Genomic DNA, 22957 nt, shown 5'->3' on the forward strand with positions numbered 1-22957 from the left:
ATACTTACAAATAACCAGCACAAATTTCAAATGGATGATTGTGCTCGATAAACCTCTCTGAGGAGATAACAGACATGGGAGTAAAAACAGGAAATGCTGGAAATACTCAGCAGGTCAGGCAGCATCTGTGGAGAGAAAGAGTTAACGTTTCAGGTCGATGACCCTTTGTCAGAACTGGAAAAAGTTGGAGATGGAACAGGTTTTTAAGCAAGTTGGGGTAGGGAACAAAGGGGAAGGTCTGTGATAGGATGGAAGGCAGGAGAGATTAAGAGACAAAAGGGATGATGGTGCGAGGCAAAAGGAGAAGGTAATGGGACAAGTTTAGAAACAAAAGATGGCTCTAGATGAAGTGTAAATGGCAATGGCAGAATGATAGACAGCTGCCATGGGAGTGGTGGGCGGGGGCATGCAGTGAATGTAGTGCACTTTGACTTTAGGAAAGCCTTTGACAAGGTACCACATGGGGGATTCGTAGGGAAGATTTAAGGGGTATGGAGTAAAGGAGAGGATAGAAAACTGGATTGAAACAGAGAGTAGAAGTTGAGGGCAGTTTTTCAGTGTGGTTGGAAGTGAGTACTGGTGTCTCATGTTTTCAGTTTTGGGATGACTTCTATTCACTGTGTATATCACTGATTGGGTATAGGCCTGGAGGGAGAATATTCGAAATCTACAAATACCGCTAAATTCTTAAAACCAAAGAAAGCCGTAACCGGATGTTGATCAGCTGGGGTGGGAGGGATAGGCTTAATAAGTGGAAGATGGAATTCAGTTTCAGTAAATGTGAGGTGATGCATATTGATTTAAACCAAACAGCAGTGAATGGAATTCAGCTTGGTGCTGTGGAAGAGCAGAGGGATCTGGGATACAGGTTTGCAGGACATTTAAAGGCAGCACCTCGGGTTGATAAGGCCACAAAAAAAACTAATGGGATTCCAGGTTTTTAAAAAAACTAGAATTCAGAAAATAACATTTGGGATACAGTCTGAGTAATTTGAGACATTGACATGTGCTAAGTGTAGCATGCTGGGGAGGAACAGGTGACTTTGGACCTATGGTTCCCAAAGCTCTCCACCCCTGGGGGTTTTCCTCGCCTCGTGTCTGGGTCTGCTGTGCAGTAATTGATGGAGATTGATTGCTGTGATTAGTCAACAGCTCCATTATCGTTTTATCATGCGCGACCAGGATGGTAGAAGGCAAACTAGATGGACTTGGGATTTGCCAGATTGAAAAGAGACCAATGTTCCAAATGTAAAAACCCACAGGTAATGATGAGTCTACATAAAGCTTTAAGACTTCATTTTGTGTACAGTGTGCAGTATTGGGTTCCACACTACAGCTAGGCTATTGAAGCTTTAGAGATGTACAATGCATTTCGACTAAAATGCTGCCTGTTGTGAGGAAATAAAAGTACAAAGAAAGATTTGAAAAGTTGGGTCCTTTTTCATTAGAACAACACAGATTACGGGGGGATGTGAAAGAAGTGTGTAAAACTATGAAAGGATGGGACAGGGTAGATAGAAGCAGTAGTTGAGGGATTAATACAAGAGATTTGGAGCAAGAATTTTCTTCACACTGAGTGGTGAGACTGTAAAATTGTCTACCAGAGTTGGTGGTTGAGTCAGAAACCATTGTGGATGAAGGGATATGGGACCAGGGAGGGTAAATGGGATTACACGCAAGCGAGAACTGAGAGGACAACTTACTGCCGTGTTTTTTTCCCCCCCTGATGGTGTGGGCAAAGGCTTGGCTCCTGCTTGTTGCGTTCCCCTGTGTTATAGCTGAGATTAGGATTGTCCTGTGTAGAATTGCAGGCACGAATAGTCATCCTACCACTGCAGTGCACTTTGTTTTATGGCACCTGGTGTGCACATCACGCAACCCACCACCACATTTATGAATAACTGTGTACTTGAATTGTATTGTTAGTGAATTGAGTGTTTAGTAGTGGTCATTACAGCTGTTTTTTTTAAGGAGGCCACGTACTCCTTGGAAAATGAGAGTCTAATAATGGTTATTAAGCTCCTGGTTCATTATCATTAATTGAAGGAATTCAACCAGTTGATTTAATTCACATCTGACCAGAGTTGAAAGATCAATATAAAAGCAGATATGACTTCATTTGGTAGACTTTGGGAATTGGAGAAAGTAGCCCCCCCCCCCCTTTTTGTAACGCCTACAAGGGAAGACTTGCACTGAAAGCTCTAGTTATGTAATGTGATGAGGCTTCTGTCTTGTTTTCTCACTCTTAACTTTGTCTTGTGATAGCCTTCCTATTGTGATAGCTTGCTGAAAGAAACCTCTTCCCACTCCTAGTATCACGCACTTTTTCCACCATTTGTCATGTTTTGAATCGCACATGTGCGTAAGGAAAGCACCATTGTGCTGTATTTGCATAAGGAAACCAAATTGCCTAATTCTTTGGCGTATTGAGCAATACTTCAGCACAAAAATCAGTAGGGGATCATTTGACCCATTGCATCTACACAGGCTTCCTGCAAGCGCTCTCCGAATAGTCGTCTTTCCCTGCAACTTTTCAATTAACCTTTTTAGATGTTTCTTTTTCAACTATTTATCCACTATCCTTTTGAAAAGCTCTTAACAGGTTCTACTTCCACCCCCTGGTTCTGGTATGGGATTCCATGTCTTAACAATCCTTTGTGTAAAACAAAAACAATGAAATTAATCTCTCCTTTTTGCTCCTTTTGCTGATATTGAATTTATGCCCTCCAGTTCTGATTCACTGGCCATTGGAAATATTTTTTCTTTTTTCTTATTCATTCACGAGATGTGGGCGTTGCTGGCAAGGCCTGCATTTATTGCTCATCCCTAATTGCCCTTGAGAAGGTGGTGGTGAGCCACTGCCTTGAACCGCTGCAGTCTGTCTGTTGAAAGGCTCCCACAGTGCTGTTAGGGAGGGAGTTCCAGGATTTTGACTCAGCGACGATGAAGGAACAGCAATATATTTCCAAGATTATTAAAATTACTCTGAATTTTGCACCCCTTCATCAGATCACCTCTTAACCTTCACCGTTCCAATGGAAAAGAACCCTTTTTTTTCCTTGGTTTCTCCTCGTAACTCAAGCCCCTCTCATTCCTGATACTATCTTAGTAAATCCCTCCTGTACTTCCTCCATGACCTTGACCTCCTCCTTAAAGCACCTAGAACTGGATGCAGCAGACAACCATAGTCTAACTCATGGTTTGTAACCATTTAGCATTTGTATTTTGCTTTTCTATATTGTGGCCCTGTGTTTATAAATCCTAGAATGCCTTGTGATTTTTTTTTTTTAAAACACTGTTTAATCAACTTGTTCTCCAACTTCTAAAGATTTGTTTATTTGAGCCCTTAAGTCTGTCTGCCTTCTCTTCTACACCTTTTCACGTCTTTAGTGTATATTTTCTCTCGTACATTCTGGGAGGAAGAATACTAGCACATTTCTCAAATTGCATCTGCACAACCTGGTAACATACAGCGATGTCCTCCCTGAAGTTGCTTCCAGCCCTTTTTTCACAGCTCCCTGTTCTTATCTGAAAATGTTGATCTTGTGCCTCTGTACCCAAGACAAATTGATGAGAACACTCATCCTGTTGCTGACCTTCGGAGGACACCACTTCTCATGTCCCTTCCATCTGTCTGACTTGAACCCTCCTGTTTTCTATTCGGCTAACTTTGTACTCCTGTTGCCACATTCCCTGTAGTACCACACGTATTAATTTCATCAGCAAGCCTCCTGTGCGACACCTTTTATCAAATGTCTTTTGAAAATCGACTTGCACAATGTCCGCTGCATTTCATTGATCAGTAGTTCCTCAAAGAACTGTTAAATGTGTCGGGCATGTCTTGCCTCTTACAAATCAAATTAAGTCAAGTTTAATTCAGTGGATCATAATTTTATCCTGTAACATTAAAAAAAAGTCACCAGGGATGGCTATATGTCAAGTTAATTGTCAACATTTTGTGAATTAAAGCAGGCACTCTTTTTTTTGTTGTTGTCATGGAATATTAAAAAAGCAATTGCCAGAAATGTACAGAAGCTCATTTGTTTGGATAATCTGCGCGAGCTAAGAATGTACTTGGAAAGCTGCAATGCAGTTTTGAAAAATAAATTGGCGGTAGGTTTTTTTTATGGGGGTAGTGTTCTTTTATAAATTGTCAGTTAAATAGAAAAGCTGGAAATCTTAAATGCTGAAAATACACAGCTGGTCTTTTGTTTATCAACATCTAAAAGATTGATCCCGACATGAATCATTAGTCTTGTATCAGTATTTCTCCCTGAAATGTTAACCTATCTCAGCTGTTAACCAGCCTCCAGTTCCAGAATGATTCCGTTAATTGAAGGCCAGTTCGATTTAGTAGTTGCAGAAACGGCCTATTTAAGATGCATCCTAGACACAAAATTGACTCCAAAAACGGTCCTCTGTACAAATCCAAATAATATTTGACGGACTAGCCAAAGGGCAACATTTTAGGTCCAGACATGCAAGTAGAATGAATGAGGGTGGGTTGACTAAGACTAGCTGTGTATTCATGTGGAGAAGGGTCCAGATTGCGAGGAAGACCATGAGAATTCTTGTTGGACTGTCTTGAGAAGATTCTGGCCAAACAAGTTTAGTTTTCTGAGAGCAGCAGCCCTGGCATCTGAAAAGAAAGGGTTGGCATCATTTAATCAAGCGAGACTCACCCATTCACTCTTAGTGCAAAGCTTGTGGCTTCCTCTCCATTACTTGCAAACCGATGGGCAAAGCTGCCTATTCAGTGTTCAGGGAAGTGCTCCTGTACCATGAATCAGCCAGAGAATATTAGCAGTGAATAAAAGCCATGATAATGCTGAGGCATGTGCAAAGCATTGGAGGAACAAGATTGAGGTGCAATGTGCTTGCACACTCTGGCTACAGGTCTGCTTTAAAAAAAAATAAGTATACCCATCTCAAACCAATGAACGTTAACTGGCGTCATAACAGCACAGAAGGAGGCCATTCGGCCCATCAAGTCCATGCTGGATCTCTGTAGAGCAATCCAGTCAGTCCCATTCCCCCGCTCTATCCCCGCAGTGCATTTGTTTTTGCAAGCACGCTAAATAAACGACTTTTTTGTCAAAAACTCGGTAAAGGTTTAAACCAGAGGGCAGACATCATTTCAATATTAAAATGCGGTGCCGTAGACTTTAACATTTTGCCAGAGGAAGGTAGTCTATCTGAGTTGAACTCCAATCGTGCACCAGCAGCATGGGTCTTGTTGGATGAAGCTGACCCAGTGACTCACTTCTAACCAAGTCATTTCCTCAGTTTCTTCTCCGACTGTGGGCAGCTGCAGATGGGAGGTGGTGCGGGGAGAGTGGTTGAAGTCAGGTGGTGACGTGAGGCCGGCCGGGTGCCGAGTGGGAACCGGTGAAGTCATCGCACACTGGCTGAGCCTTTTGGAATGATTTTTCTTTCAAGCAAACAGCAGTTCCCAAGCCCATTGATGCACTCTCTCTCACTGACCGAGTCCTGGGCACTGTCAGCCAAGTCCTGTTTGCTGAAATGGCTCCTTCTGGTTCCAGGTTTGACCATTTCAGTTTTGGTACTGATGATGTCTAACAATGCCAACCAGCTGCATTTGTTGCATTAATTTCATTAAAGCTCTGGAATTCTCTCCCTAAGCCTCTCCCCACTCCTTTAAAACCTACCTCTTTGACCAAGCTTTGGGTCAGCTGTCCTAATTGCTCCTTATGTGGCTCGGTGTTTGCTAATGCTCCTGTGAAGTGCCTAGGGACGTTTAAAGGCGATTTATGTAAATGCACGTTAATATAAGTAGGTGGGGGCTCCCAGGCCTTTTAGTGAAGAATGTGACCTGCCACATTACAATTGCATTTATTTACCGCACTTCACTGTGCGTTGCTCTTTCGTGGCCTCTTGCTGTCGTCTGGACGGCTCGGAAGTTGGAGGTTAGTTCAAAGGTGAAGTTTGATTTCTGGCCATTGAGTTGGTCCGAACAATGACATCAGCTGTGAGGAGGATGCCCAGAGGTTGAAGCCTGTCTCTAATTGACAATGAACAGCACACTGGGTGGCTGGGCAAGTTGCTGCGCATAGTCGAGGCACCTCCAGTCATGATTTAGGGTGAATTGTTTCCCCAGTGGAGTAACTTCAAAATCCGACTCCTCTCTGAGACCTAAAGCTCCCCTGCATTCCTGGAACCTTCTACTTCTAATTTAGTTGCTACATGGATAGAATTATTATATGAAAGGCCACATAGTTGAGTAGTTTTCATCATTAAGAGCAATTAAAATCAAATCTGATTTAAAGCTGTAAATTCATAAAGGGAGATGTTAAATTGTAAAATTCAATATTGCATATTGTAGTAAGCAACCTCTGTCATATTTGACCCTCAAATGAGCTTCCGACCACATATCCGTGGCATAACTATGGCCGCCTATTTCCACCTCCGTAACATCGCCCGTCTCTGCCCCGCCTCTACTTCTCTGCTGCTGAAACCCTCAGCCATGCCTTTGTTTCCTCTAGACTTGACTATTCCAACACACTCCTGGCCGGCCTCTCTCATTCTACCCGACCTAAGCTTGAGGCCATCCAAAACTCTGCTGCCCGTGTCCTAACTCACACCCGTCACCCCTGTGCTCGCTAACCTACACTGGCTCCTGGTTAAGCAACGCCTCGATTTTAAAATTCTCATCCTTGTTTTCCCTCCATGGCCTCGCCCCTTCCTATCTCTGTAATCTCCTTCAGCCCAACAACCCTCTGAGATATCTGCGCTCCTCAAATTCTGCCCTCTTGAGCATCCCCTGATTATAATCGCTCGACCATCGGTGGCCGTGCCTTCACCTACCTAAGCCCTAGGCTCTGGAACTCCCTCCCTAAACCTCTCCGCCTCTCTTTCCTCCTTTAAGACACTCCTTAAAACCTACTCTCTGACCAAGCATCTGCCCTAATTTCTTATGTGGCTCGGTGTAAATTTTTTGTCTTGTAACATTCCTGTGAAGCGCCTTGGGATGTTTTACTACATTAAAGGCGCTATATAAATTGTTGTAAGTTGGTGGTTAAGAGCGATGGTTCATTTTATTGTTGAGAAGATGTTAAGATCTCCAATCTACTTGAAGCCTCTGGCAATGCAAGCATTCCTTCATTTGCTTGATTTGGTAGAGACTAAAATTGTTCATTATGTAATTTGTAGGTAGCATATTTTTCTATTGTGTGTTTCTTTTGTACTTTAAGTTAAAATGGCAGGACTTTGGATTACACTGCACCAATCCAAGCAATGATGTAAATATTCAAGGTATAGTTAGAATTGAACTAAACTGGCATTGCAATTTCTGATGTATCGGGGGACTTGGGGTTCACGTGACACAAAAGATAACAAGGTTGTTTGTTTCCTCCTCCTCCTGCTTAGGTTTTGTGTGGAGCAGCAGCAGATCTGGGGGATAAGACTAAAGTAGCGTTTGTTCAACTTTAGCGTGCAGCTTCAGATGTTTGGAGATACTAGTTCAGTTTGCTGCTGCGCACTTTAAAAAGACAACTCTGATTTTTATTAGATATTGTCCTAAAAATTAAATTCCCGATAATGACATTGTGGTTCCTTTTCCCGGATTACTCTTTGAATCTCAAGTGGGCAGCACTCTCGCCTCTGAGTCAGAAGGTTGTGGGTTCAAGTCCCACTCCAGGGACTTGAGCACAAAAATCTAGGCTGACACGCTAGTGCAGTGCCGAGGGTCTGCTGCACTGTCGGAGGTGCCGTCTTTCGGATGAGACGTTAAACCGAGGCCCTGTCTACTCTCTCCAGGTGGACATAAGATCACATGGCACTATTTTGAAGAGGAGCAGGGTAGTTATCCCCGGTGTCCTGGCCAATATTAATCCCTGGGTCAACATGACTAAAACAGATTATCTGGTCATTATGTTATTGCGGTTTGTGGGAGCTTGCTGTGTGCAAATTGGCTGCCATTTTCCTACATTACAACAGTGACCACACTTCAAAAATACTTCATTGGCTGTACTTTGGGACGTCCGGTGGTCATGAAAGGCGCTATATAAATGCAAGTCTTTTTCTTAAATCTAACTTCTCAACTCATTGAAGTCAATATGGGATTGAGAACAGCCAGTTTAATCAGTTAAAATCAATTCTTTTTTCAGTTAAGCATTGGACCAGCTAGATTCAGTTTGTGGAGCAGTTGTCTGTGTCTTGCTCCTCTATCATGCGTTGTTCCCCAGTTGAGGATCAATACCGCCAGAACAGGTGACCAGTTCTCAAACCCATGCCAAGCCTTGTAAACACTCTGCTGTGAGGTGGAGCAGGGGAGATTAAGCAGTCCAGTGATGATATGCTTGTTAATCCTCTCCCAAGTGGAAAAATTCCTCTCTGACGTAATACATTTTCCTGCTGGGGAAAAGCAGAGATTTGGAACTGAGCCTTTTTCGGAGGGAATGGGGATGGGAGGACGAGCAGGTAAAAAACCCACCACTCCAAAACCAGCTCATCAAATAAGTTTTACAGAAAGCGGTTAAAATGTCGACTTTATTTGTTTGTGTGGTGGATTTTTTTTTTTAAAGCTTGTTGCTTTTAATAATCAAGCACACTACGTACAGTGTGTGGAGCCAACATTTTAATGACGATTTTATGTAAGGTTTTTCCATGTTTGTTGCTCGGGGTTGCTATGGACACGTGTAATTAGTGCCTGGCTTGTGTATGATGAAGCTGGCATGCTTGGAGAATTCTAATTAAATCTGGAAACTGAACAAGATCTTTATTATATTTAGTTATTTGTATATTTGCTGAGCCCAGATGGGCATATTAAATACAGGGAATGACTTGGAAAAACCTTTTTTTCCTTAAGTTCAACACAAATCGTAATTTTTACGTGTGCAGTGACTGAGCAAAGGCTGTAATTCAGTCTTTCGCTTCTGCCAGTGTTCGTCCACCGTTCTAGTTCCTCGTGTGGGTTTTGTGGAGCTTTGTCACTCCTTTCACGTCAACCATTTATCTCTTCACCAATCTTTCCCAGGACCTCGAAAGCTGTCCCAACTGATTATCCGGGAATGGCAGCACAGTGGTTATGTTACTGGGCTAGTAATCCAGAGGCCTGAATTAATATGCCCGGAGACATGAGTTCACATCCCACCACGGCAACTGGGGAATTTAAATTCAGTTAATTAAATAAATCTGGAATAAAAAGCTAGTATCAGTAATGGCGACCATGAAACTATCGGATTGCTGTAAAAACCCAGCTGGTTCACTAATGTCCCTTAGGGAAGGAAATCTGCCGTCCTTACACGGTCTGGCCGATATGTGACTCCAGTCCCACAGCAATGTGGTGGACTCTTAACTGCCCTCTGAAATGACCAACCAAGCCATTCAGTTGTCAAGGAGGAAGCTCACCTCGGGGGCAATTCAGAATGAGCAATAAATCCTGCCCGCATCCCAAGCCTTGAATCTGTATCGTACTTCAACGAATTTTAATCTAGAGTTCAAGTTAAAGGAATTAATCCAGATAAGAACAGCTCGCTCTTTCCCCTCGCTGCATATAGAAGAAATGTGCAGTCGGGGCTGCTTACCAGGACTGACACCTTCACATTTCCAAGCTGGCAGCTGCCAAATGATTGTTGATTCTTGCCACTCGGCCCCTCCTACTGGGAATGGTGACCAGCAGGGGATACTCGGAGCTGCTATTCAACAAAATAATGTCACATTTCAACACCCCAACTGGAGACTTGCGGCAATAAGAACACAAGAAATAGGAGCAGGAGTAGGCCAATCGGCCCCTCGAGCCTGCTCCGCCATTCAATGAGATCATGGCTGATCTGATCCTAACCGCCAATCTACGATCACAGAACCATCTCCTGAATCTAACAGAATTAGACTCACGAAATAGGAGCAGGATCAGGCTACACGGCCCCTGGGCCCGCTCCGCTACCCACAGGGCCATGACCGATCCGAACCTAGACTCATGTCCACATTCCTGCCCGCTCCCCGAAACCCTCAATTCCCTTTACTTCTAGGAAACTGTCTATTTCTGTTTTAAATTTATGTAATGATGTAGCTTCTACAGCTTTTTGGGGCAGCATATTCCATGGACCTACCACCCTCTGAGTGAAGTAGTTCCTCCTCATCTCAGTTTTGAAAGAGCAGCCCCTTATTCTAAGACTATGCCCCCTAGTTCTAGTTTCACCCATCATCGGGAACATCCTCCCCGCATCCACCCGATCCAACCCCTTCACAATCTTATATGTTTCAATAAGATCGCCTCTCATTCTTCTGAACTCCAATGAGTAGAGTCCCAATCTACTCAACCTCTCCTCATATGTCCATCCCCTCATCCCCGGGATTAACCGAGTGAACCTTCTTTGTACTGACTCGAGAGCAAGTATGTCCTTTCTTAAGTATGGACACCAAAACTGTACGCAGTATTCCAGGTGCGGTCTCACCAATACCTTGTACAACTGAAGCAATACCTCCCTGTTTTTATATTCTATCCCCCTAGCAATAAAAGCCAACATTCCATTGGCCTTCTTGATCACTAGCTGCACCTGCACACTAACCTTTTGAGTTTCATGCACCAGGACCCCCAGATCCTTCTGTACTACAGTACTTTCCAGTTTCTTGCCATTAAGATAGTAACTTGCTCTATGATTTTTCCTGCCAAAGTGCATAACCTCACACTTTCCAGTATTGTATTCCATCTGCCAAATCTCTGCCCACTGTATTCCATCTGCAGTATCTCTGAGCAAGCTGTTGAATGCGGACAGTTTTTGTCTGTCTTATTTTCCACTTATTACTTTGCGCACCTTGTTAAGCACTTTGCCTCTTGGTACTTTCTTCAGTGGCGCAGCCAGGATCCCAGATACATCATGTGGACAGTCACGGGTCCAAACATGTGTACCTCTGCTCTAATAAAGCAAGTTAGTACACCCAGTGAGCAGCCTCTTGTGTTTTACAAGATGTATGCGTTAGTACATCTTAACTTGCCGTACCGTGAGCATCTGGTGCAGGGTTCCCGTGCTGGAAGAGAATCAATGATGCCTTGCTTTGCAAAGTATTTCAGCCTTCTGCTGTATAGAATGATTCCCGACTGACAGGAGAATGAGATGATACAAAATCAAGACAGATAGGTTTGAGGAATCGCCGTATCCCATCCATTTGAATAGAAGCTACAGTCCTTCTTTCCCCGCCCGCCCCCCCCCCCCCCCACACAATAATGGTGTGCAACAAATGATTTTTGCCTCTAGCAGTCCACTCCACGGGCTGGATTTTATCAATGGAGGCGTATAGGAGGCGGGACTACAACTTTTGGGGTTGTAGTCCCGCCTCCATCGAGTTGTGGCCAACCCACTCGATTTTCACTTGATTGACCTTGTTGAGCCCTCCCAGCGGGCTCAGCAGGCCAATTAAGGGCCACCCGGCAACAGGTGATGTCACAGATTGACATTTCATCTGTCAAGAGCTTTAGACAGATGAAATATCAGCGTTTGACAGCTGTTTGAAGCTGTCAAACACTGACAATCTGTACTCCAGGTTAATTCCTTCCTCTCGGGCTGATTTAGAGATCTCTCCAGAACAGGAAGCAGAATACTGCAGAGTTTGACAGCTTGTGGCCATTCTGCTTTCTGTGCCGGTGAGATGAGGGACTCCCGAGACCTGAAGGAAGGAAGGCTGCATTAGTAAGAAAAGGTAAGTAAAACTTCCCTAAACACTTTACAAACACCAAAAACACTTAGCTCTGCACTCATGCACCCATCACCTGAACACCGGACGTCTCGAACCCTCGAAGTCCTTCAGCCCGACAGTCCGCCTTGCTAACTTGCCGTGGTTTGGAGCCGTCGGGAAGCCCACACTTCCGGGATAAAAATAGGGATTAGGCCAAAAACTGCCTGTTAATTGGCACTAATCCCCTTCCCGCCTCGGGGAGGTGGCTCCCAGCACAGGTCGGGTACCCGCCTCTTGGGAAACGGGCATGGAGGCGGGTTGGGGGTAGGATGGGTTCGTGCCCCCCGATTTCGCGATTTTAACCCCCCCACATGCCTCCAATCCCGCCTCCACAGCCCTGGGAAATTCGAGCCCCACGTGTTGATCACTCTTTGCAAAGGTTTTTTTTTTTGTTGATCGTTGGATCTCGCTTTCATTTACCTAAAATATTGGGCAAGTGAAGGCACATCGTGGTTTGTCAGGAATGCAAGGTCTGCTTACGGGAGCAGTCAGTGATGTTGAATCCCAAATAGATTAGCTTTAGGCCCAAAAATCTAATAGGATCCCAATAATACACCTGGATCCTAAATTCTGTGGAACATTGGTAGAACTTCAGATGCCAGTCTAAATTGGTCTTGATAGTTTGAGCCAGTGCCCTTCTTTTCCCCTTGGTTTCCCCCCCCCCCCCCCCCCGCCTCCCCACTTGTCTTATTGTCATGGTTTATCTTGAAGTAGTGCCTTCACTGCTTGACATTTATATGTTTCTGTAGCACTTAACTGTGGTATACCTCTGTGTGGTCCCCTTTATCATCTCTGTTCAAGTCTTGAGCCCAAGTTTGTGCAGTTTTTTTTCCCCTCTGTAACTCGGTGTCTAATACTAGTGATCAGCTCTGTATTGCGTTTCTGTTCATTGTATCTCGTGGAATTGGAATGTCTTTGAATTGCTGAAAATTGATTTTTTTTAAACTTGTATACAGTGGTTTTCTTCTTTTCAGGAATGTTCACAAGTTTCTCATTCATCATCTGATCTTGCTGCTGTTGAATTGAAACTCATACAGTTGAACCTCCTTATCCATTTTCCAATCGTCTTATCAGAATATTTGCAGTCCAAGGCTTGTGTGGGACATCCCCATGTAGCACAGCCCACTAAACGTTCTAAATTTCTCTTATCCTCAGGTTGGGATAAGGAGCCCCATTATGATGCTTAGTGGTTCTGCTTTACCCCATTTTCTTTCCTCGTTCCCCATGCCCTCCACACAAACAATTTTAAGTTAAACACCCTTTGCTGTTAAACAGACTACAGATCTGTGCACCGTCACACATCTGATCATAGGCTATAAATCAGAACTAACTGGTACTCGCTTGGAAAAATTGCTGCAGCAATTTGATTTCAAGTGCATTCTCCAGGTGAAGCATTAATGAGTTTGGCGGAGTTCGTGGAAGAGATTTCACACGACAAGTTAAGTAAAAAAGTTAGTAATGGATCACCTTGTGTATCTGCTTTTGGTCTTTTTGTCTTGTCCTCCCAAAATATTCTGTGTTTCCAATGAGTTTAAGGAATGGTAATGGCTGCTGCAAGAAATGAATGGGAAGTAATTGGAATACTGGAACTGTTTTGATGAAATAATTGATTGAAGGGGTACAAGAGTTTTTTTGGATGACCAGATGAACTGTGAGATCATTGCAAGTCCTTGTGCATTCACGTGTTGCTATTGTTCTTCAGGTTTGTGTTTTTAACTTGACGGTCTTTCTTGAAATCTTTCGGGGTTTCATGTAGTGCTGGCCTAATGTAGTCGATATACAGTGGAATGTAGAGTTGAGTGATGCTTGAGAGTCGAGAGTCGTTTAGGCTTGCCTGTGTATTGACATTGGTTTTGATTGTTGGCTTGTGCTGGATGTTTGTGCTTCCTACAAGCAAACTCCCAGAACATTTTTTCTTTGGTGTGATTCATGAACAATAACATAGACAGTTGCCAATAGCATCAAAAAAGTTTAGATTCAGTAGATCCGACAGTTCCATTAAGTTATAAAAACAAAGTACTGGAAATGGAGAAAATGCTGGAAGAAGGTTCTGATGAAAGGTCATCGATCTGAAACGTTAACTCCACACCACCTGTTTCTCTCTCACAGAGGCTGCCTGACCTGCTGAGTATTTCCAGCATTTTCTGTTTTTATTTCAGATTTCCAGCATCTGCAGTATTTTGCTTTTGTATTAGAGTTCAATAAAGTTTATGGGCATGGTTTTTAGTTGTGTTCTTAAAAATGCATTTTATACAGAAATGAACATGTATAAATTCGGAAAATTGAGTTTTAATTCCTCGATTTCCACTCTTGTTCTACTTGTCTCCCTAGTAACCATTTTTCACTTTTGAGTGTATCTTGCTTGCAGTTTTTTTCTTTGTTCACCAATCTCTCCGTGTTAGCTTGGCTCTCGCTTTTAAGTCTGAAGGTTGTGGGTTCAATCCTCGCTCCAGGACTTGAGTGCAGGATCTAGGCTGACATGTCGGTGTGCTGTACTGAGGAAAAGCTGCCTTGTCTAAAGCACCATCTTTGTGATGACCCCTTAAACCAAGGCCCCATCTGCCTGTTAAGTTGGCACTTTTTTGAAGAGCAGGGAGTTCTCCTAATGTCCTTAAACCAACACCACCCAAACACTTTAGCTGGTCAATTTGCCCCATTGTTTGTGGGAGCCTGTTGTGTGCGAAATCGCTGCATGTTTGCCTACAAAGCAAGAGTGACTGCACTTCAAAAGTAATTAATTTGGCCGTGAAGCACTTTGGTATGTCCTGAGTGTGTGAAATAATGTTACATGAATGCTGGTCTGTCCTTTTTTCCTGTGGGTTGTTTGTTCTGCTCCTGACCTACCTACAAAGTGATTTATGCTTTTGCTGAAGTGTCAGCAACTGCCTGAAATATAATCTAAAATTCAGGGCAAAGTAAAAACGATTCTGCTCATCACCTCTTCTCTGGCTTTGCCCCTCTTACTGTTGACAAACTGACAATTTTTTCTGTTGGGGTTTTGCCTCCCCACCTGTGCATTTTTCTAGGTCTCTTGGGTCCTCTGCTCACTTTATTTAACCATGTTCCTGTACTCCTCTCAATAAGCCCCTTTATCCTGGTAATGCCATGTGTATGTGTCCAATATTGTGTGTGTCAACTTGCAACCGTAGGAGGCTGGTAACAGGAAGTCCACAAAGCAGGACGGAAAATTGGATACCAGTCATCCCTGGGTGCCCCATGGCAAATGCCAAGGAGTTAGATATCCAGCAATGTCCTTAAAGGCCTGAGAGCTGGTTTCAAGCCTGGCTTTCTGTTAAGAAAATAGAAGCTTCAGAAGAAGGATAAAACATTTTACGTTCCATCTTTGCCCTACCTGTCCTGTTGTTGATAACATGCAGGGGAAGGGGAGTTCCCCTCCCGAGTGAAGAAATCCCCACCATGCAAAGGCCTTGCCATGATGCACTGCGTCGCTTCTCGTAGCCCTTGCGACCCTTGAAATGTGCCTGCTGTTAAATGCTGCATGTGGCAAAAGTAGCCCGGATGGAGATCTGGAATTGCAGAAGACTTCTTTTAAAGAAAGTAACAACTCTGGGTTGAAACACTAAACGCCAGAGCTATTATCTTGACTCCTGTACATTGCTTTGTGGTAACACCTGAATGTGCTTTCTATCTCTAAATAAGTTCACTCTTCATTAACGCTTGACATTTGCCAGTCCAGCGTGTAGTGCAGGGCAGTAACTCACTGACCGGTCAAACTGATGACACTCAACTGCATTGTTTAAACTCTGATGTGTCTCTACACCTTTCTTAAACACCTGATTCCCATCAGCAGTGAGATTAATAAATATTTAAATAACCAGGTACATCACACAGAAACTTGAACAAGGTTTTGACCTTCAACCCACCTACAGCAACAACTTGCATTTATATAGCGCATTTAACATAGTGAAATGTCCCAAGGCGCTGCGCTTAGGAGTGATTTTTTTTTTTCCCAAAACAAAATTTGACGTCGAGCCATAGAGATATAGGTTTTAAGGAGTGACTTCAAGGAAGAGAGAGAGGTTTAGGGAGGGAATTCCAGAGCATGGAGCCCAGGCAGCTGAAGGCACGGCCGCCAATGGTGGAGCGAAGAAAATCGGATGTGCAAGAGGCCAGAATTGGAGGAGCGCGAGATCTTGGAGTGCTGTAGAGCTAATGGGAAATGAACCTGTAACTCTGATGACTGCATGCCTTCCTTGAATGTCTGTCTGTCCAAGACCCATGAGCAGGTTACCCGCCTGCTTACTTTGATGAGAATGGAATGCGGAGCAAGGTGGGGGTTTCTTTTCCTTCCTATTTTCCCCCCCCTTTTATCTCCTCTACTGTCGGCACTGCCTCTTGTGCAGGTTGCTGTTCCAATACTTTACCCCTAGTGGCCATTCTTCACGCGTGAGTGCTTTATCCTTGCCTGAAATCTGAACAAATGCCATTATTTTACCGGAAGGGCAAATGTCGTGCCCTACTGCTGCCTCCAGTGGGATCAACAAACTGCGCGTTGTGTTAGTAAAGCTGAGGGCTTTCCTGCTCTGTGGATGTGAACCACAGTTGAAAGGAAGTTGGGGGTGGGGTGTAGAAGGTTTTGCCCGTGTGCCTCTTCCATCCATTTCTATGGCTGTGTTTGGTTTTGCGCTCCTCTTAAAATATATTCAGCAACATGAAAGCTGCAGCCATCAGCCCATCATATTTCATCGATTTGCAGTGTCCTATAGTCGGCACAAGGAGACGTAACCACTCTGGCATTCGTCGTCTCATTCCCGTCAGCTTTGTGTCATGTGGGACATCACTGTGGCATCTTATTAGAATTGTTGTGCCAGATCTCTGACACCTAGGGGTGAATCGGGTACTAAAATCCTCTTGTGCCACAGGGTTTATAACACTGAAGGGCTTTGATCGGAGTGCTGTGAACTGCAGGTCTGAGTTTCGACTCTGTGTAGGCCTTCTTCAATCTTGCATTATTCCACATTATTATTTAATGGCGCTCTCGTTTTATGAAATACTGTTTTTACAGGGGTCCTTTTCTGCAGAGGAATTGTATGACCACTGGGGACCCCTCCTGTTTAAAAACTTCATTTTTCAATTTCTCCACTTCCTGGAAATGTTCAGCCATTCAGCATTGGGTCAAGGTGAGTGAACGCTGTATTAACATGCAGAGCCCAGAAATGAGAGACGGGAAGGGCAATATTAGGCTTCTGATCCTTAACGAAGGCCACCTATATAATATCCATTTGTATCCCAGCTAAGTTCCGTGCTGTGGAGTAAGTGTGTAGAAATGAAACGGGTGAGTATGCATGGGGTATTGGAAGTGCCGGTTTTCTGCATGCACTGCGCATGCGCGGGAAGCCAGCACTTCCGATCCTCTGAACGAAGGGGTTCAGAGGTCGTGCGCGGGGGAGCCTGCGCGTGCGCATCAAACTTAGTTTTTTTTTTGCAGGCTTTCCCGGGAGGGTAAGCCTGCAGGATTTACACATTTAAAAAGCAAGCGTAAGGCCTGCTTTTTGCAAGGTAAGTGGTCAATTAATTAAAATTAAAACATTTTTTCCACAAGTTTATTATTTTTAAATACTTTAAAGCAAGGTAAGTTTATTTTTAGCCCCGTTAGAATATAAAATTATTTTTTTCAAAAATTTAAATTGTTTAAAATAGTTATTTAATGTAATTTATTTTTTATTTAAAAAGTGATTTAAAAAAAAACTTATTTGAAGGTTTACTGCTATTTTGGGGCCCGTAGTATTTATAAGTTTTGACAGGTCTTCCTGTCAATCTTATGAATGGGCTTTTCCCTCCTCCAATTGGCTGCCCATGGCTCACGTGATCCCAGGGGACGCATCGCACTAACTACGCCCCTGGGACACGCAAGCACAGCGCGCCGGCAGCTGGGCCAGGCCCCGGAGCGGAATTCCACGGGAGCCCACCGCTCAACTGCAGGCGCGCAAGGTAAGTGCAGGTCGGCGGCTTGCACCCGTGGGAAGCCCCCAACCCGAATTTCTGGGCCTATATGTTTTGAAGCCTGTACAGTTTGATGGCCTTGTTGAAAGCCTTGCCTCTTCCCTTATTCCGGCTATTTTAACCATGACACAGTGGAGCACCTACGTGTGTGTGTGTGGGCGTTGACATGATAGCAAGTTCAAAGATCAGTTTGTACCCAAGCAACGCTTTAACCCACCTCCAGTGTAAGTCAGTTAGGTAAGCAAGGACATGTTTGTAATGCTTGAAGTTTCTGAAGGAGTGGTGAGGAGCTTGGTTTGTGACTGCAACTCTCCCCTTTCCCAGAAATTGCCACAGATCCTTGAAGTTGCTGGCCTTTCCTGAACAATGAGATTGTACAAGATCAAACCGTGTTTTTTTGCCTGAGCACTAAATGTGCCTGGGCGAGGGAGGGAGTTGTGCAAGAACTGATCGCCCAACAACTGCTTCTGTAATGTATAGTGAATTAATGAGGAAGCTGTACATTTGATGGCACAAAAAGATCGTTCAACCCATCACATCTTTGCTGGCTTCCTGAAAAAAAACCTATTCACTGAAGTCCCTTTCCCTTAACCATTTTAATTACTTTAAAAAAAATATCCACTTCCTTTTATAAAGGCTACTCGTCAATCTGCTGTGGCATTGCATATGGGAGTTGAGACCAAGTGCAGTGTTTAGGTGAAGTAGCATTAGAGGGCGGAGGGCACCATAGCCTAATAGTTAGAGTACTGGACCAGCAATCCAGAGGTTGGGAGTTCCATTCCCACCATGGCAAGCTGTGTTGAATTCAATAAATCTGGTCATTTTTGGGCTGGCACCAGATAACTTGGCCATGAAAGCTTCTGGATGGTTGTAAAAACCTAATTGGTTCATTAATGTCCTTCAGGAAAGGGTACCTGCCCACCCCTACCCAGTCTGGCCTACATGCTACACCAGTCCCACACTGAGGTTTGACTCTCTTGATGCCCTCCAGGCAACTAGGGATGGGCAATAAATACTGCCATGCCAGCGTTGTCCACACCCCGAGAACAACTATATAACAAAAAAAGTAATTGGAGGGGTTGGGACAAGAGCAGAAAGATTTCTGTCAAGAGGCTGGTTTTCTTCTGGGATGATGGAGAACCAAGAGGGAGTTCACTGCCCAAATGGCCAGTTATGCTGCTTAGTGGGAGTGGGGAATGCAGTACTAGGGATTATTTCTCTCTTCAGTAATGTGGGGGTGGGAAGAGGAAGAATTGCCATATTTTGCTGGACCACGGTTGCTTTTCTGCCAAGTGGAGGGGGCTGGGAGTTGTACTATGTAATGAGGCAGATTTTTTTTGTGTGGCATTGGGAGTGAACCATGAGTTATCTGAATAATTGGTGTGGGGAAGGGGGCTGGAACGTCAGTGCTTTGGGGATTAGGGGGTGTGGAGTGGAGGCGGTGAGTGTTTTGGGGGGGATGAGGGTGTTATGAATTTTATGATCTGTGAAGAAAGACTCATGAAATAACGCTGGACGGCCAGCTGGTGGCACCGTCCAAGGAGTATAAATACTCGGGTGTGGGCCCAGCTTGGGCAAGGACATTTTGTAAGACAGGAACTAGTGAAGTACAACTAGACCGCCATGTTGTGAAATAAGTTGATTAAAGCCTTGCTTTATACTCAAACCAAGTGCGTAATGAGTTTTATTAAGTCAGAGGGTGTGGAGTGGAGGCGGTGAGTGTTTTGGGGATGGGGGGGTGGGGTGGAGGCGGTGAGTGTTTTGGGGGGGTGGAGTGGAGGAGGTGAGTGTTTTACCACCTGTTGCGGGACTGCAAGAGATAACTGTTGGGGTCAGTTTGGTTCGGCCCCGCTGTATTTAACCTCTCCACTGGGCAACTAGACATTATGTTCTGTTGTAGCCTGTCTTGACAAAGCTTTGTGTACACTAACTTCTCCTAAACCCTCCCTTTTGTTCTTTTGGCCATTGTCTTGAAGTAAAACTGTCTCGTTACTGACTCAAAAGTTACTAGAAATAGTTTTATCTCAATTTACCTTTCAGAAGCGCATCCACTTAAGCCAAAAAAAACCATTCCCGCCTTCAGTAAGATGTAGAATTGGATCCGAAAATGCTGGTAATACACAGCGGCACTGTCGCCAGGCGAAAAGAAAGGTTATGTTTTTCAGGTTCAGAAATGCCTATTTACATGGGCGAAATGTCTCAAACTGAGAGGTTAATTGATCTTTACTCTTCACAGACTGATGGCGCTGTTGTGCATTGCCCACATTTTTATTTAGCTGCATTTAAGATTCTAAACATTTGACTTTTTGAGTCTAAATTTTCACCTTTTCCTGCTTTAACTCCCCTCCCCCCCCCCCCCGTCTCCTTCCTGGTTTTCTCTCCTTCCTCTGCTGGAGGGGCTGCTCTCCCGGTTGGATTCTACCATCCCATTTCTTCAGCAGCTTAGCTAGTGCACGCCTGTCTCCTTTCTCTTCCCTACTCCGCCTTTATGCTCATTGTGCCGTTTAAAAGATTTTGTTCCTTTTTTTTGTGTGTGGCTGCACAATCTGAGGCAGGAAGGCAAATTCAGCATGTTACACTGGTTATAACTGTCGCTTAAAATACCAAAGTTTGCAGTTTCAGAAGGCTGTGGATATTTTAAGTAACTGGGTCAGTAAGACCCGATAGATTTCAATCAGTAATTACCATGGGAGCAAGGAACCAAAAGAGGAAGTCACATTAAATGGAACGAGCAGGTGATCAGTGAAGAGATCTAGATGTGTAATGGAGAAATGCACAATGTTTTGCTGTAGTTCTTTTATATTAAAAAAAAGTACAAATATACAGTAGCACAGGGATGGAGTTCAAGTCTTTTTTTATTTGTTTATGGAATGTGGGTGTCGCTGGCAAGGCCAGCATTTATTGCCCATCCCTAATTGCCCTTGAAGTCTAAAGATGTGTTGCTGTACAAGTTACTGCTCAGATTCCATCTGGAGTGCTGTGTGGAGTCTGGCCACCTCATCGTGGGAAGGACCTCGCACTGGATTGCTTTTAGAAAGAGTTGGTGCAGCAGACTCGGCAGTCCGAATGGCTTCCTTCTGTGCTGTACTAGTCTATGACGTGTTAAGTGTTTAAGCAGTGGTTCCACAGGCCGACGTTTGAGTCGTTCTGAGCCCCAGTATTGTGTGATAGTCGTTGGGAATCTGAAGGCATTGTGCTCTTTGGGTCTTTAGACCACACTTTTTATATATAAAAAAAATAAAAAAAATGTTTCTGATGGTGCGCAGCTGCTGTGTTGAGCTCTTGGTTTTTCCTGTTGCTTAATTTCCTTTCATAAGAACATAAAGCATAGGAGCAGGAGGACGCCATTCGGCCCCTCGAGCCTGCTCCGCCATTCGATGAGATCATGGCTGATCTGATCTTAGCCTCAACTCCACTTCCCTGCCCGCTCCCCATAACCCTCGACTCCCTTACCATTCAAAAATCTGTCTATCTCCGCCTTGAATATATTCACTGACTCCGCCTCCACAGCTCTCTGGGGAAGAGAATTCCAAAGATTCACGACCCTCCGAGAGAAGAAATTCCTCATCTCCGTTTTAAATGGGCGACCCCTTTTATTCTGGAACTATGGCCCCTAGTTCTAGATTCCCCCACTTTCTCTTCCCTCATGCCATTCTGCATCTCTTTCTCTCTCCTCTCCCCCACTCGAGCCATTTTCTCCTCTTCTCCTGCAGTTTGTGATTCGCGCTGGAGTTATCAGCAGATGGGCCTGAAAATGGAGTCAATATACCTGAAAGGCTTGTTCTCGTCTCCTCTGCGATTTGGTGTGGTGAGTTTAACATGTATATAAAAAAAAAAATACTATTTATAGGTGTGTGTGAGGTGCTGTGGGAAAGATAACCGTAACTTGAACCAGCTTTCCCACTTGCTAGTTTATATTCATAAATATATTTGGAAATGTACAGATGGCCTTGATCTTTGTAATTCAATTTTAAATTTTTGTGTGAATAATGGATTTCCTACACTTTAAAATCAAATTGGCACACTCCGGCCTGATCCACGTTGAGATGTTGCTTTAACTTGGTACTAAAAAGAGCTGCCAATATGTCAGTGTGATTTACGACTAATTACTGGTTTGCATGATCAGTTTATAACTTTCATATAAGTGTAGTCACAGAAACTGGAACACACTGGAGCCTTTCACCTCAGATTATATTTTGTAAATCATAATTATTTCTGCTTCTTTGAATTTAATCTGTTCCTTTCTTCAGCTGCCACAAATTATATCCCACAAATAGTTTGAAACAGCTACTTGAATTTATGTAGCGCCTTTTTAATGTCAAGAAAGTCTCGGGGCGCTTCACCGATGAGCGCAAAGAAAGCTGATTTCTCCGTCGGGAAGGGAGAGATGTGACTGAAAGCAAGAGATGGGACTTTGAGACTGCTCCTGAAGGGGTCCAAGGAGGAGGAAGCTTCAGCGAGCAGGCCCAATGCAGCCAAAGGCCCCACCACCCCCAATGTTGGGATCTCATTGACGCATATAAGATTCTGAGGGGGATTGACAGGGTAGAGGCTGAGAGTTGTTTCCCCCTGGCTGGAGAGTCTAGAACTAGGGGGCACAGTCTCTGGATAAGGGGTCGGCCATTGAAGACTGAGATGAGGAGGAATTTCTTCACTGAGGGTTATGAATCTTTGGAAATCTCTGTCCCAGAGGGCTGTGGATGCTCAGTCATCGAGTATATTCAAGGCTGAGATAGATTTTTGGACTAGGGGAATCGAGGGATATGGGTTCGGGCGGTGAAGTAGAGTTGAGGTCGAAGATCAGCCATGATCTTCTTGAGTGGCGGAGCAGGCTCGAATGGCTGTATGGCCGACTTCTGCTCCTAATTATGAGGGTGGGGGGCCATGTACAGAATGCCTGCAGAATGAAGCAAGTGCGATGGGGCTGGGGTGATTGCAGAAATGGAGTGAAGGAATCTATAGGCAAGAGTAAGCATTTCAAATCAAGTACACTAGGGTGCCAAGGCAGACCAACCAAGACGAGAGTGATGGTCGAGAAGGACCCAGCACAGCATAGGATGTGTGTGACCGGGTACGAGAGAAGTTGGAGCCCGGCGGAGGATGGCAGGCCAGCAAGAAGAGTGCAGCAGTCGTCTTGTCTGGTGGTGGCAAATGCTCGTAGAAGGGTTTCAGCAGCAGAGGGGCGACGGTGCACAGTATCGCAGAGGCAGAAGTGCAGAAGAGTTTTGGTGGTGGACAGGATGCAGGGCCAAAAGCGGAGCCCAGCTTTGGGCTGATCTCAATTGCAAGCAAAATGGAG

At 44.3% G+C, this 22957-nt stretch overlaps 1 long non-coding RNA gene across 26 annotated transcripts in view; it reads left to right on the forward strand.

Annotated features, from left to right (window-relative positions):
• The window catches only part of LOC147105863 (uncharacterized), a 272831-nt gene that overhangs the window by 50898 nt on the left and 198976 nt on the right, over positions 1-22957 (forward strand). For 4 of the 26 annotated variants that reach the window (XR_015081613.1, XR_015081611.1, XR_015081616.1 and 1 more), the window contains exon 3: positions 1146-1262. The exons of 21 other annotated variants lie outside the window; for them this stretch is intronic. This is a non-coding gene — a long non-coding RNA (uncharacterized LOC147105863). Of the gene's footprint in view, positions 1-1145; positions 1263-20927; positions 21467-22957 lie in introns of those variants that run through there. One more of the 26 variants, XR_015081622.1, reaches the window with a different exon arrangement.

Source organism: Somniosus microcephalus, chromosome 17 (assembly GCF_052327205.1).
Source record: "Somniosus microcephalus isolate GS21.2 chromosome 17, FLI_Smic_1.0, whole genome shotgun sequence".
In the NCBI taxonomy this organism is placed as follows: domain Eukaryota; kingdom Metazoa; phylum Chordata; class Chondrichthyes; order Squaliformes; family Somniosidae; genus Somniosus; species Somniosus microcephalus.